At 43.7% G+C, this 16,328-nt stretch overlaps 1 protein-coding gene across 1 annotated transcript in view; it reads right to left on the bottom strand.

The window, feature by feature from the left end:
- ITGA9 (integrin subunit alpha 9) overlaps nucleotides 1-16,328 on the bottom strand; it is a gene marked incomplete at its 3' end in the record, with an annotated part of 153,788 nt that overhangs the window by 27,617 nt on the left and 109,843 nt on the right. The window lies entirely within an intron of this gene.

Raw genomic sequence — 16,328 nt, 5'->3', positions numbered from 1 at the left:
TGGCATGGGCCTGTAGTTCCAGCTAGCTACATGGGATGCTGAGGTGGAAGAATCACCTGAACCCAGGAGGTTGAGGCTGCCATGAATCGTGATTGTCATGATCATGACACTGCATTCTAGCCTGAATGACAGAGTGACACTCTGACTCAAAAAAAAAAAGTATTTCCTTCCTTGAAGTCATTGCCAGAGCATAAAAGCACCATACATTTCCACCCTGCTCTCGGAAATCCCACTAGGAATCCAGTCACGTGCTCCGAGGAAATCCAAGTACGCCCACACAGAAAGATCATAGTGAGAGGCCACATGTAGATGCTCTGACCCCATTCAAGGTCACCTGAGTGAAAATGTCCCCCAGTGACTCCAGTTCCAGTAGCTGAACCTTCCCAGCTGAGGACCCAAACATCATGGAGCACCAACAAGTCATCCCCATGCCCAATCTGAATAACTCACCAAATTCACAAGCAAAATAAAATGATCCTTTCACACCATCACATTTTGGGGTAGTTCGTTATAAAGCAAGAATAGCTGGGGCATCATCCCTCAACAAACAGAATCAGAATGAGAATCCAAAGTGATAAGCAGTCAGCTGTTATACACACTGGGAAGAAGCTCATCTCAGCAGCAAGAAAGTTAAAATCCCAGCTTTGTTGTTATCCACCTGTGGAGCCTGGGCCAGTCACTTCTTGGCAGTCTCCACTGTACAAACGTAAGATGAAACTAACAGAATCTAAGACCACTGTAAGGATTAAATGGGACAGCATACGAAGACCTTTGAAAGAGTCAAGTGTGAGGTTAGGTATATAAGGGTTTATTATCAACATCCCTTGTGAGGCCTTAACAAAATCATATACATCTTCATTTTAGATGCATAATTTATGACTCTATAACACTTTTTAAAGTTTGTTAGAAGATTAGAATGAGAAGTGATAGTGAAAGCAGTAACAGGTTAAAAAAAATTAGATGAGGCTTAAAGAATTTTAGAACTGTACAGTTTTTCCTTCCACCAGCTGATTTTCTCTAGAAGGTACACTGTTCACATCTATAAAACATAATCTTGGGTAGGCAGGAAAACAAAGGATTCTAGTCCTAAAGGAGTATGTACACAAGCATCAGATTTGACAGGTCTTTGGATGCCTCAAGTTGGCAGTAATAACTAAGATGTATTGCCTTCTTTCTGCAAGTGCTGGGAGGAACTCTAGCTGCATGAGATATATTAGTTTATTCAGTATTTACAGTAAGCCTATCAAGTATGTTCTGGTATAACCCCAATTTTATTGACGAGGAAACTGAGGCACAGCGAGGTTATGTCACTGGCTCGAGATCACACAGGGAAGATGTGGCAAAACCAGGATTCCACACCCAGGCATTCAGAAGCCAGTCGTGCTCTCAACCACCCCACTTCTGAGGAATTTTCTTAAGGCTAAAATGTGAACCTGCATTCAGTTCATTTCCTGTGTAATTATTGGGAGCCTGAAAGGTGCTGTTAATAATAATCCTGCCACTTACCCTTGAAGAAACAACAAGGGAAAGATTAAAAAAAAAAAAAAACTTTCATCAGAATACAGGGAAAAAAATGTTTTCTGTTCTGTCTCCAGCTGACTTGGTGTGAATGACACGCTCACATCCTCAGAGACCCTTGGACATGTTTGCAGAGCAAGATTCAGCAGTTTCCAGCTGAATGTTAATGGTCCACATCGCATGGCTTGAATCCTGCTGAAATCCTAAGGCAGAACTCAACGGGCTACCAAAATAATTTACAAAACCCCGCAATTCTCACCAGCCCAGACCCCAGACAGCAGGCAACTCGGTTCCTTTCTTTCTCTCTTGCTCTTTCTTTCTCATGCTGTTTCCCTGGCTGGAGTACAGTGGCACCATCACAGCTCACTGCAGCCTCAACCTCCTGGGGCTCAGGCAATTCTTCTCGCTCAGCCTCCCAAGGAGCTGGGATTACAGGCACACACTGTCACATCTGGCTAATTTTTAAACTTTTTTGTAGAAACAAGGTATCACTATGTTGCCTAAACTAGTCTCAAACTCCAGGCTCAAGTAATCCTCCTGCTTCAGCCTCCCAAAGTCTGGGATTACAGGCATGAGCCACCATGCCCGGCCAAGTTCCCTTCTTGCTTTAATCAAAAATGCAGTGTCATAAACTGCCCTTTTGAATTTCTGAGACTGTAGTGGATGCGGAAGGGCAGGATGAATAGAGAACAACAGGTCCTCAGATGCTGAGACAGGATGGACAGGAACTTCTCCCTTCCTGCTCCCCTGCCACCTCTGGCACCAGGCATCTCCTTGGCTTCCTGGTGCAGAAGACAGAGTCCCTCCACAGGACCTACACCTTCTTCACAGTTTATATCAATATATCTCAGAGCATGGCTCCGGGATCAGCAGCATCAACATCTCCAGAAAGTGCTTAGAAATATTTCTGGCCCCCATCCCAGATCCCCTGAATCAGACACTCCGGAGTGAGACACAACAATTTGTTTTTAATAAGCCCTCCAGGTGATTGTGATGCCTGCAAAAGTTTAAGAACCAGTGGCCTCAGATGAGAGCCACAGACCTGAATCATGGGACCACAAGAGGGCTCTCGTTCATCTCATTCAGTCCCACTTCCCACTGGTGTCCAGTCAGCGTTTCTGGCCACTTGAATCATCTCCCACCCAAGACCCCTCTGAGTCTGGTAGGTAGGCTCAGCCTTCCTGTCCAATTGTCTCAATCTTAATCATCATTTCATTCACTGAACATAAAACATGATCATGTTCAGATGTCGTTTTGTGAGACCTCAGCTTCTCATAAGCACAGCCCAGATCTTGCGCTCTCTTTCAATCTCTTGGACATCACCTGTGTGACACGCTGCCTCCAGTTGACCTCCCTGCCCTGGCTTGACCCCTGGCTGGGAGCAGCAACTCTGGGCACTCAGTATTGCTATTCATCCCCCTCCTGCCCTGAAAGGTGCCTCTGTTGAGATGCCTCCCATCAGCCATCACCACTGCCAGGAGCAGTCCATTGGACTTCCTCTTCTGTCTTAAATGATCACTCCTAAAGCCTACAGCTCCTTCTCAGAAAAAGTGTGTCATATATCTATGGCCTAGCAGGCTTCAGTTTCTTAAGCACTTGGAGAATGGCAGGCCTAATTACAAAAGGCCCACTGCTCCTGATATATTCCTAGCATGTAATACAAACAGCCTCATCTGAGCTCGGACTTGGATCACTGAATCAGGGCTTTTTATTTCTGTATCTGCCATCAGTAGGTTCTCATAACTTGGATTCTTATCCAGTTCTACTTCTAGGTTATTATTTGCAAATGTTTTCTCAGTTCTCTACTCCCTACAGTTATTCTATCCTGCTATTATTGTCCTTCTGCAATTAAAAAGGAAAAGGATTAAAATAAGAATCTCAGTACTTTTGGAAACAGAAGAAATCTCTCAAAAGCTCAAGTCTGCCTTGGCGAAAAGGTGCAAATGTTCCCAGGGGTCCTCACCCAGGTCAGCTACAGAGGCAGGTCCTCCTCCTCCAAGGACCTCACATGCTCCTTTTTCATTAGACTTAAAAGGGAATACCCCAAGTGAGTCTGATAGATGACACTGAGGGTCAACAGGCTGAGGAAGGGGCCACCTGGCAGACAGAAGCAATCCAAATCTATCCAGTTCCAGAAATGCCAAGCCTATCCAAGGTTTAAAAGAAACTTGTAAGACAAACTGGTTCCCAAACCCCTCTTTGCAATTCACAGCTGCATCATTCCCCACTCCTGTCCTCAAGGGTCCCACCCAGCTGAGATCCAGTTCATGAATCTGCTGGACACTCAACATTTAAGAATAGTGACAACCAGAATAGCCCACAGGGCTCTAAAGCTGTCCAGAGAAAGCTGCCAAGCACTTCAGAGGTGCATCCCACTGGGTCTTGGCTGCACCCATGAGAAGGAGGTCGGCCAAGTTCAGGGGGGGCCAAATCCTGGGCAGAAATTCTGGGGCTATGGGGGATCAAGGCAGCTGCTGTGGGGCATGGCAAAATCACAGACTAGCCCTACTTCAGGGAAGCCGGTTTCTCACAGCTGTGTGATCCTCAGATAGCTTATAATCCTTCTCTGGCCTTCTCAATGATATGCGCACTCAAAGCAGCTTCCGTAGTATACAGGTTCTATACTATACAGGTAGTATATAGGTTCTGTAGTATATAGTTTGAGGTTCCTTTAATCCAAAGGCTTGGGACCAGAGGGTTTCAGATTTGGGATTTTTTCAGATTTTGGAATATCTGCATATATATATAATGATATATTTTGGGGATAGGACTCAAGTGTAAACATAAACTTCATTTATGTTTCATACATACCTTATACACATAGCCTGAAAGTAATTTTATATAATATTTGTAATACTTTTGTACATGAAACAAAGTTTTGACTGTGACCTGTCATATGAGGTCAGGTATGGAATTCTCCACTTGTGGCATCATATCAGTCCTCCAAAAGTTTCAGATTTTGGAGGAGTTAGGATTTTACATTTTCAGATTATGAATGCTCAACCTATACCAGTATTCTGTCATCAGCAGAAGTAAGTCGGTGGCCAAGGTGAAGGCAACTTCATGCTTAGCCACTACTTTGCCCCCAGAGATCTACAATCTCGTGTACCAACATTTCTCAATATCTTCTGTACATACAAAGGCCATGCCACAGGACCTTTATATGTGCTGTTTCTTCTCCCTGGGAAGTCTCCCCTTCCCTGAACTCTACCCCAACTCTTCATCAATCTAGAAAACTCCAATCCCTGTTCTGCGGCCCAGCTCTTCTCTCAAATTAATCAGACCAGAGTCCAGGAAGGGGATCACTTTGGCAGCTCTGTCAACACACAATGTTACATGATTCACAGTCTAATCAATGTTAGCCACAAACTCTGACAAAGCAATTGGGAGAATCACAGGATTTTTAGGGAGTAAGATACTCAGAGAACATCTAATCCAAGCTTCCTCTCCTGCTGCAGACCAGGATCCTATGGTTCATGCTTGAATTGAATGTCTCTGGTGATGAACAACTTACTACCTCATGGGAGTCAATTTCAAAGAACATGCTGATGACCACATCAAATCAGTCCAGATCAGATCTTTCTCCTCTGCAACCAAGCTTTGCTGAAGACTGTAGCAAATCCACCTCAGGAGCCCCAGCACTTAGAATGTATAGTATTAAGCCAATGTCCGTTTCCTAGTTTTGATCATGTACTCTGTATATGTAAGATGTTACCACTGGGAGAAGCTGGGTAAAGGGTACACGAAAACTTTTTACAAAGTAGTCCCTCATATCCTCATAAGTCTTCAATTGCATGCTGTCCTAAGTAGTGTGATAAAATCTAGTGCTGTCCTGCCCAGGATGTGAATCATCCTGTTGTCCAGTGCAGCTGTACTGTATATGATACCCCGCCCTCAGTCACGTCTTAGTGGCTATCTCAGTAGCAGGTTGAAAAAACAGTATAAGAAGGGATTAGGACTATCTGTGGTTGCAGGCACCTACTAAAAGTCTAGGAACATATTCCACATGGATAAGAGGGGATTACTATGCTATTCTCATGAGTCTAAAATGATTTCAAAATAAAGTTATTAAAAACAGGTATACAGAGAGAGATCTTGGGAGTCTGAGTCACCATCCTCAAGGTATATGCCCATCATGGACTGCTTCAGGCATGGATGCAGTGTGATTTTTCTGAGTTCCTCATCATCTATAAGAACTACTAAAAGATACAGCCAATTCCATTACCACTCAAGGGGTCCCAGTATTTCCAGCTAAATGATTCCCAAGGTCACCTTCAATCTAATCAGTCCACACAGTGGTCCCCACACCAGCAGCATCACTTTAGAATTTGTTACAAATACAGATTCTCAAACCTCACTTTATATCTACAGAATCAGAATCTCCAGTGTTGGACCTAGCAATCTGTTTTTGTTGGCAGGGGATCCTTAACATATATAAAATTTGCCATTTTAACCATTTCCAAGTGTATAGTTCTGTGGTATCAAGTACATTCACAGTGTTGAACAACCATCACCACCACCCACCTCCAGGACTTTTTCATCTTTCCCATCTGAAACTCTGTACCTGCTACTAGCAGTCTATCTAAACAATCCCTGAACCCCCCACATAAGAACCACTTGTCATAAGTCACATAGCACAGGCTGTTGGCCATATAACATATATGGCAATTTTATCTTTCTTGACCTCCACGACCTTGTCTTCTCAACCATTGCTTCATGCATGTCTTGAGAACACAGACTGATCAGTTTATCTGCCAGTCCCTAACCCCACCCCAGCCTAGGACTACACAACTTAACCCCTTCTTGCATTGGCCAACCTAGCCTTTAACCAGAAGCCAAGGTAACACTCCAGGCTCCCTAGGAAACCAGGGAAAGGAAATTAACTGCACCCATAAGAAGCACCAATTATGTGCTAAGCACCCTCTGGGGCATTCTGGATAAATTATATCCATTAATGACAGCCCACAGAATGGGAAAAAATATTTGCCAACTATATGTCTGACAAAGGCCTAACATCTAGCATCTACAAACAACACAAACATGTTGAAAAGAAAAAAACAAACAGCCCCATTACAACGTGGGCAAAAGATATGAATAGACAGTTCTCAAAAGAATACATACAAGCAGTCAACAGTTACATGAAAAAATGCTCAGCCTCACTAGTCATCAAAGAAAGGCAAATTAAAACCACACTGAGATACAGCCTAATTCCAGTCAGGATGGCCATCATCAATAACACAAAAAACAACATGCTGGAGAGGATGTGGTGAAAAGGGAACACATCTACACTGTTGGTCGGAGTGTAAACTAGTACAGTCTCTGTGGAAAACAGTGTGGCAAATCCTAAAAGATCCAAAAATCGACCTTCCATACAACCCCACAATCCCCCTACTGGGAATATATTTGGAAGAACTCAAATCACACTATAAAAAAGATACCTGCACACATATGTTTATTGCAGCATTGTTCACAATGGCAAGAACATGGAACCAATCGTGCTGCCCATCAAAAGAGGACTGGATTTAAAAATGTGGTACATATACATGATGGAATATTATGCAGCCATAAAGAAGAACAAAATCATGAACTTCACAGTAACCTGGATGGACTTAGAGTCTATAATACTGAGTGATCTTTTACAGAAACAAAGAACTGAGTATCACATGTTCTCACTCATAAGCAGACCTTGAACAACTATCATAAATACTATAAGAAAAGAATTGGCAGTAGCGGGAAAACTGCAGGGGGAAAACTGCAGCGGGAAAACTGCAGGGGGATGGGGAGATGGAATCGGCAGTAGTAGGAATCTGCCTGGGGAAGGGGGGACACACCTCATCAACAAGGGTAATTGCATAATGAAAATTTGTATACCTAACCCTGAATTGTATCCCACATATTTAAAATAAAAAAATTAAAAGCTTTTTAAAAAATATCTCCATTAATCATTACAATGAAGAAGAAACTGGGAATCCAAGAGAGTAGGAAATATGCCTCAGGTAACAGGCTGGCGAGTGTAGAGGTGGAAGTCATACTCCAGTTGGGTCCTCACTCACTGAAGGAGAACCACAGGCTCTCAGTCAGCAGTTACACTACACAGGTCTGCAGAAGTCCAAGGTGAGTTCCATTTTGTTCAAACCCTTTAACTTCACTTGCCTTGAATTCCATCTCCCATTTCTACTCCTCTTATTAGGATTGGTGTTTCAGAATATCTGTTAATCTTGCAGGCTTCTTTTAGCCCCTTTCTCTGAGTGGGGGCAGATGTGGCTGCAATGTTGGGTAAGCCTGGCCAGGAATTCTGCTTTGGGCTCCAAGGTTCTTCAGGGAAAACCCCAGGGCCCCAGCCCAGCATGATGTTTGCACGCACAGGCATCTAACAGATGCCTGTTGAATTAAAGAGGCAAGTATATCCATCTTGATGTGTTATAACTTTTAAAAATACACCCACTTATCCAGTGGCTGCTTCCTCTGATCATAAACCAGTAATAATTTAATGACAGGGAGAAGGAGAGAGGATCACATTTTCATCCATTAAGACCAGCAATCAATCAAGGCTGCTAAAAGTCCAGCTAAATTTAGCATGAGATATGGACTTTCAGAAAGTCTTCCACAGTGTAGGAAGCCACTAAAAATATAACACAGCAATTAAGTCACCATAGGATTGATGGAGGTCTATAAATGGTAAGGACCATAGAGATTGGTACTAGGGCCTCCAATATCTTTAAATGGGTCTTAGCAGTGAGAAGGATCTAGAGAAAAATCTCTGGATTCAAAACATCACTAAGTTCTTCCATTATTAAAATGTAAAGCTAAAAAAGAATTTCTATGGGAGTAGGGAGAAAAGACCTATGAAGACATAAAGGCAAAGAAAAAAACAAATCTACATTATAGCAACATCTCCTAAACTTCAGGAGAAAAATGTAGTCCATGGTCAAGCACATCTGGGAAATGCTGAAGAGTATATCTTCCTTATGTGCCTTGGCTTCCAAAGCTTGATAAAGTCTTACAGTAAAGAAATCTGTCCAGTGTCAAAGGCAGTCTGTTCAATGCAACATGTTCCAAAATGAATTTGAACACAGAACTAATTTTATTTTGGTTTTTGACATAAAACTTATTACCATTCTTTGGGAAAAAAAAACTAGAAAATGCTGGTATGAAAAATAATATTCTTTGTGTGGCCAAGTGTTTTAAACAGGGACTTGGATCTCATCAAGAACTGTTCCATAAAAATGATCAGCTGGAACACTGGTCAGCGATACAGGATGACCAAACACTGGGACTGACAGAATAGGTGTGAGAAGTCAAGCCCAGCACAGGGTCTGCTTCCTACAAAGCAGGACGTCAGCTGGGAGTGCTGGAGTTAAAGGACAGCAACAATGACCAAAGCCAACATCCGAGGGAACATAAACAATTATAACACTGACCCAACAAAGCCACAGCTGGAAATTTGTCCTCCAGAATGGATGGTCAGGTGTCCAAAGATACTCACTACAGCATGATAATAACAGAAGAAAGTGAGAAAGAATTTAAATGCTCCACAACAGCGGATGAGTAGAAAAAGTGCTGGTGCATCTAGAAGGGGGCATGGGACTCTATCCCACAGATGCCCTCACTCAGAGTAGGCAAAGTGTAGGCTGAGTGCTACCATACCCAGTCTCAGAGAAGGGCTGGTTAGACATGCACTGCTGCAGCCCAAGGTTTCATTGTGACCATCCCAAATTCAGGGGGCCAAGGGGAGTTGCTGGTTGCCCCCTCTGAAGCCAGCCTTAAAATGTAGGCATGCTTAGGAGGCCAAGGGTTTCAAGATGATCATAAGATTACATGATCTGACAGGTATGTGTCTACTCATAACAATCAAACAGAATGTGTTTTTTTTCACAACTGTTTGAGAATATCTTGGACAATACACAAAAATTAACTCAAAATGAATCGCTGACCTAAAAGTAAAAGCTAACACTGTAAACTCCTAGTAGAATATCTTGAGCATATGTTCATCTTGGACACACTCCAGCTTCTCCTAACATTCAGTGAACATTTATTGGGCAATTAGTCAATGTCAATTACTCTGCTTGGTGCTGGGAATATGGAGACAAATGAGACAGTTCCTGAATGCCAAGCATCTTAAAATATTTTTGGAGCTCTTTATGGCTTTATCATTAATAAAATTATCCCAAACTTCTTTGAATTCATGTATATTTCTTGCCAGTACTTCCTTGGTTGCAACCTAAGTTTATGGAATGTTGGCTCACTCGTTGATCAGGTAAGGAGACATCTGCTGCATGCTAACATTTATCTAACATAGTTGATAGGAAGAAGAGTATTGATTGGGGAGAAGTATAGGATGAAAGAGGAACAAATGTCAGATTCATGAATAAGCATCCCTGTTTAATCCAGACAATATGTAACTGCCAATGTGGCAAAAAAATTGAACAGCCATGGTTCCAAATAATAGGATCACACCAATCTGTTTGAGGGAACTTGCTAACAGAGAGAAATGAAAACAACCATTTAACCTCCCCGTTGCTGGAATCTTCCCACCACTGTCACTGATGAGGAGTGAAACTCACTGGTTTGAATTTCTTCTCTTTTATTTTCCCTGACCTTTCTCAGGAGGAGGGGAGAAAAACGTCTAAAAGGTCAGCTACAGAGGAAGAAAGGAATAAAAACAAAGAACATGGGTAATTCACTAACGGAATAATAGACTGAAGACCCAAAGGAGCTCAGGATGCTGAGCCTAAGGCAAGCAGGCGGTAGTTGGGGGACAGCTGGAACAAATGTCTGTGACTTCTCAGCAGCAGAACTAAGAGGGGAAGGTGTGATTACATGGAGGTGGACTCTGGTTCAGCATAAGACAGGGTTTTCAGGTTACCCATATCTTTCAGCGCTAGATGGGCTGCCAGACACAGTGGCATCCTCTCACAACCAGAAGACCAGAGCTAAGAGACGCCTGCCGTGGTCCCCAGTGGCCCATCTGGGGCCCTCTGCTCTGATAATAGAAGGAACCACATCAACAGAACAGCTGTGGGCAGAGGAGCTGAAGGAAGGTCAATGTTGCAGTTCCCAGGCATTCCATCCAGGTGGGGAATATTATTTGTGGCACACAGGAAATGCTTATGCCCTGACTTCAACACAGGAAGCACTTAGCCAGCAACAGTACTTGCTTATTTCATCCACCCTGCACCCTCCCAAGCCATGAGAGTGTTAACAAAGCAAACAGATGAGTCCCTGGAAGGCTAGTACTTGAGCCTTAGGCCCCCAGGAACTCCTACAATGTCACTGAAAGCCAAGCAGAAAGCTTGATCAGCACAGGGTCACCAGCAAACTGTACTGAAACACCAGATGAAAGCAATGATGCTGACCTTGCTAGCAGTTGGATGGCGTCACTGTGACTCCCGCCAAGGTTTCTGAAATGCTGAAAAGATTTTACAGGCCCTCATCACCATGTGTGGGGTTTCTGGAACTTGGGCTCCAGAAACTCCAGTTGAGGAAAGACAGAACCATGCTTCCTAACCTACAGAACCCCAGGAGATAGAAGGTGTAGAAGGAGTATTTTTACTATTAGTTGATTCAGGAACTGCATATGTATGCATGCATTCACTCAGGCCTCCTTGCAACAATCCCCAGGTCCCCCAAAGTGAGTCTAGGTTTGACTCTAGACCTGCACTGTACAAATAACATATGTTGTCATGCACCAAATTTTGTTCCCCCAAAATTCATATATATTTTTTTTCAGTTAGAGGAAAAAAGTAAAGGACTGGCTAAAACAAAGAGTCATTTTCTGCTGTGTCTGGGGTCAATGCACTCGTCCACATCTCTTATCAATTATTATAGATTACAAACAAGTCCTGCCTGCTGAGTCATCCTAAAGTGTTGAAAACCATCAACCTAAGGTTCTGTTTCTTGTTTTCTTACTAGGCAGAAAGGTTGAACACTTTACAAGACTTTTCAATAAACTGTGGCCTTTGTGATGTCTGCAGTGGTCATGTTTTGGATGTTGGTATTAACTTTGAAAGTCACTGCTGGTCCCAGAATCTCAACATCGGCAAAGATGCTTCCAGGCACCAATAAGAGGTGGGTGACGTCATCGTCCACCAGCTGCCTTCCCTCCTCAGAGTGTGTGTGTGGTGGGGGGGGGTCAATGCCACGCCCATAACTATGTAGCTGTACTCCTCTTCCTTGGAAGACTTGACCTCCAACTGTAGGCCACTGCCAGGGATTCCCAGGCTCCTCCTGGGAGTCTCTGCTCTTCCATCAAAGCCTCTAGCACCCAGTTCTGGAACTCCACAAACCCAGTACCCAAGAATGTGACTATATTTGGAGATTGGGTCTTAAATTTAAAGGGATGATTAAGTTAAAATGAGACCAATAGGGAGTACCCTAATGTAATCTGACTGGTAGCCTTATAAGAAGAGGAAATTTAGACACACAAAGAGATACCAGGGATGTGTGTACACAGAGGAAAGACCATGTAGAGATACAGCAAAAAGGTGACCATCTATAAGCCAAAGAGAGGCCTTAGAAGAAACCAAACCTGCAGACACCTTGATTTTGGACTTTCAGTCTCCAGAACTGTGAGCAATTAATTTTCAGTTATTTAAGTCACCCAGTCTGTGGTCTTTGTTATAGCAGTGCTAGCAAACTGATACATATATTATGGAAATTAATTTTACCCACGTCTTTTAACTCTTTCAATGTGGCCACAGGAGATTTACAATCACATACTATGGCTCACATTATATTTCTAACAGATAGACCTGCTCTTGAGGTTCGGCTGTAGGGACAATTCCTCATTCTGGGTGAAAGGAAGTGCCTCATTGGGGCACAGGTGAAAGTGCCTCATTGGGGCACAAGTGTGGCTCCCCTTTACCTAAAGCAAGTGTCTCAATGCTTGCCACCAGGCCTCCCAGGGAGCCAAAGAGCTGCATTTCCACACCAGGCAATGGCTCTGTGTGGTTTTCTTAAATGTGACACTGTCTTGGCCGGGCTCAGTGGCTCAGTTTGTAATCCCAGCTCTTTGGGAGGCCAAAGTGAGTGGATTTCCTGAGCCTGCGGGTTCAAAATCAGCCCAGGCAATTTGGTGAGACCTTGTCTCTACAATAAAATAAAAAATTAGCTTGGGATGGTAGCACGTGCCTATAGTTCCTGTTACTTGGAAGACTGAGGCGGGAGGATCGCCGGAGCCCAGCAGGTTGACGCTGAGGTGGCTGTGAGTGTGCCACAGCACTCCAGCCTGACTGACAGAGTGAGACTCCAACTCAAAAAAAAGGTGACACAGTCTTGAACCATTTCCTGAAATTGTTCAAGTCACTCCCTCTTTCCTAGGCAGGTTAAAAAAGCTGGGCAGGGACGTGCAACAGAGTATATTTGGGACTCCAAAATCACCGTCTGGTGGGTCTTTATTTTGTTATTAAACAAAGAATTAAATCACAAAGAGTGAACAAGAGGCAGCAAGGACACCTGCCTAGAAATTCCAGCTCAATGGATTTACAGAAGACTCTTCCATATGTGTCTGCATATTTTCCAGTGTGCTGAGCTTAGCACCTTGTAAGCAATGTCTCATTTTATCCTCACACCAACCCTGTGGGGTATATCTCTGACCCCCGCCTTTTCACTATATTAGATTTCTACCCAAGGAGAGAGACTATTCAGAAAGCAGTTCTTTAATGAATGACCCTCTAAATGGTTATATTGTGTGTGTATGCTCATATAGTCTCATCCACTTTTCCAAGTTCAGAAAAGTTTGATTTATTACAAGAGGAGTTCATTCACTTATTTACTCATCCCTAAAAATGGAAAATAAGAGCCAGGTTGGGTGGCTCAGCCTGTAATCCCATGCCTCTGGGAGGCTGAGGTGAGTGGAATGCCTGAGCCCGTGGGTTCGAGACCCGCCTGGGCAACTTGGCGAGACCTCATCTCTACAATAAATCAAAAAATTAGCCGGGTGTGGTAGCGCGCACCTGTAGTTCCAGCTACTTGGAAGGCTGAGGCGGAAGGATTGCCGGAGCCCGGCAGGTCGAGGCTGCGGTGGCCGGGAGCAGCCACTGCACTCCAGTCTGGGTGACAGAGTGAGACTCCAACTCAAAAAAAAAAAAAAGAAATGGAAAGTAAGGAAGAAACAACATTAGAATCTACTCAATCATTTGACAAGTATTTTGAGGCCATGTTCCCAGGAATGGCCTTGGATGACAGTGCTGAACATCACAAGCTCCCTGCTCTAAAACAAACATAAACCAACCAACCAACCAACAACAACGAAAAAACCTATGCTCTAACAGAGAAGATAAAATGCTAATATCCAAATAACACAAACTCAGGCAGGAAGGAGGTGCTAAGACAGCTAAAGTCTGAGGGAGTTCAGGGTCTTCAGCCAGAAGGCCCGAGGTCCACCCCGGGGCGTGAGCAGAGAAGAATGAGGGATGGGGCAGTGGGCAGTCGGGCTGGGGGAGGGAGCCTCACAGCTGGCTCTGGAAATGAGTAAGCTTTGCACAGGTAGAGCCAAAGCAAGCAGTCTGGAAGGTAAGGGCGTGCTTGACTTGCCAAGTCACGGCATCACACCAGCTGCAGCAGCAGCAGACTAAGACTTCATGGAGGTAGGGGCTGTGTCTTACTGGTCTCCATCCCCCCAGGGCCCAGCACTGTGTCTGGCACACAATGAGTGCTCAGCAAACGGGGTGCCATCCAAATTGAACACCTGAGAGTGAAAGGGAGAATGACTAATGAGTGTGCTGGGACAAGAGGCGTCAGCCAGGACTGTCCCAGGCACAACTGAATGTAGGTCACGGCATCATCAGTGTGTATAGAAACAGAAGCAAACTGAAGATGGAGAAGCAAGGGGTGGGAGGGGCAAATCCAGGACTAGGATCAAGCAGGACAGTGCCCCAAATGCAGGTGTGAAGTATCCTTAGCTGCTCAAGGTCGGGGTCAGGCATTTTCATCTTTGTTTCTCTGTACCTGGCACAGAGCCTGGCATCCAACAGGTACTCGACATTCATTGGGGGCTAGATGCATGAACCTGACTTCAAGTTCCTCAAAAGAGGACTAAACAACAGTTAGTTTTTTAAACTCTAGGAGCCACAGACAAACAGAGAAGATCAAACAGAAGCAAAGAAAACCTCTAGGGCCCAGGACTCTAACCTGCTCTGGCCCTCACGGAGCTTTCTCTTGCCACAGAGAACATTATAAGACAGCACTGGCTGACTTCAAGTTCTCCAACTAACGTGGGGCACCCAGCACCAATACACCAGAAACAGGCCACCTAGAACAGGGCTTTCTCTTCCTTAGACAGACTGGGTAATAATTACAGGAACAGCCATCATCCCTTGTGGAATTATCAGGTTAAGGCTATAAAATGTGTTCAAGGTGCAGAACTAGTTACGTGCTAGATGGGATTCAAACTCCCAAAGCCCTGACTTCAGCACTATGTAATATATCCATGTAACAAAATTAATTAAGTTCTCTAAACCTCAGATACCTCACTAATGGGATTTTAATTTTATATATGTATTTATCATTCTGCTACATATAATTTTGTTATAATAACATATTAATATTATTACATGTAATCAATTTTTTTTGTTTTTGTTCTTTTTTTTTAATTGGAGTCTCACTCTGTCACCCAGGTTGGAGTGTCATGGCATGCTCACAGCCACCACAGCCTCTACCTACTGGGCTCAGATGATCCTTCTGTCTCAGCCTTCCAAGTAAATGGAACTATAGGAGCATGCTACCACATCCAGCTAATTTTTTATCTATTGTAGAAACGAGGTAAGTTGCCTGGGCTGGTCTCAAACCCATGGGCTGAGGCAATTCACTCATCTCGGCCTCCCAAAGTGCTGGGATTACAGGCTGAGTCAATGAGTACGGCCTGTTTTTCTTCTTATTTGTATAAATTTATGGGGCACAAGTGCAATTTTGCCACATAGAATATGATATAGTGGTGAAGTCAGAGCTTTTAGTATATCCATCAACAGAATAAAGTACATTGTACCCATTAAGTAATTCTCATCATCCAATAATTGGATTATTTGTAAGGACTAAATATGCATGTAAAACACTCAGCAGATAGTAGATGCTTAATAAAAGATAGCTTATTCCTTGTGTTATAACTTAAAATTTATTCTTTTTATTTACGTAGCCTTTAATACATTTAAACAAAGAGGCAACTTTCTGTCATCCTCTTTCCATAAATCTCCCAGGATGCACGTGGATAGACTATTCCTTGAACCCACCATTATTCTAACTTCAATGATGTGGGGCTGGGTCTGTCTTGTGAGAAGACTTCCCAAACTCTGCTGCAGACAACTGCTTAGAAGGGGTGGGTTTCCTCAGCATGGGGGCTTCTCTCGCTCTCTGTGGTGACAGAACCCTTTCTGCTACCCAGAGCACACTCACTATAACCTGCAAATTCCCCATCCTCAAAAACAGAGGTCACCCAGGAGGCTACTGACCTACAGTAACCTGTCAGGGAAGAACTACATGAGGTTCTCATTTTCTCACAAATGCAGGAAGAACCCATGCAATCTCTACGCTGGCTTCTCGTATGTTCTTTGCCCCAAGAGAGCAGAGACCCAAGGAAAAGAGAAGGAAAACCACTTTCAAATTTTCTGCTTAACAAGAGCTTCCTCGTCTTTGGGGAAGGGAAAGAGATTTCTGACATAGCTGTGTCCACAGAGTCCCTGTGAAGTTAAACAGAACTGCTGGAAGAGTGTGCTCAGTAAGCTGACTGCTGACAACACTGTCCTTCAAGAAACAGGCAGTGCATGAAGAAGAAATTACAGTCACCCCACCCTCCTCTAAGGGACACTTCCAGCAGG

This window comes from Carlito syrichta, unplaced genomic scaffold, assembly GCF_000164805.1.
Source record: "Carlito syrichta isolate Samal-C Ts95f unplaced genomic scaffold, Tarsius_syrichta-2.0.1 Scaffold305170, whole genome shotgun sequence".
Lineage (NCBI taxonomy): Eukaryota > Metazoa > Chordata > Mammalia > Primates > Tarsiidae > Carlito > Carlito syrichta.
This window is presented reverse-complemented; position numbering and strand designations above follow the sequence as displayed.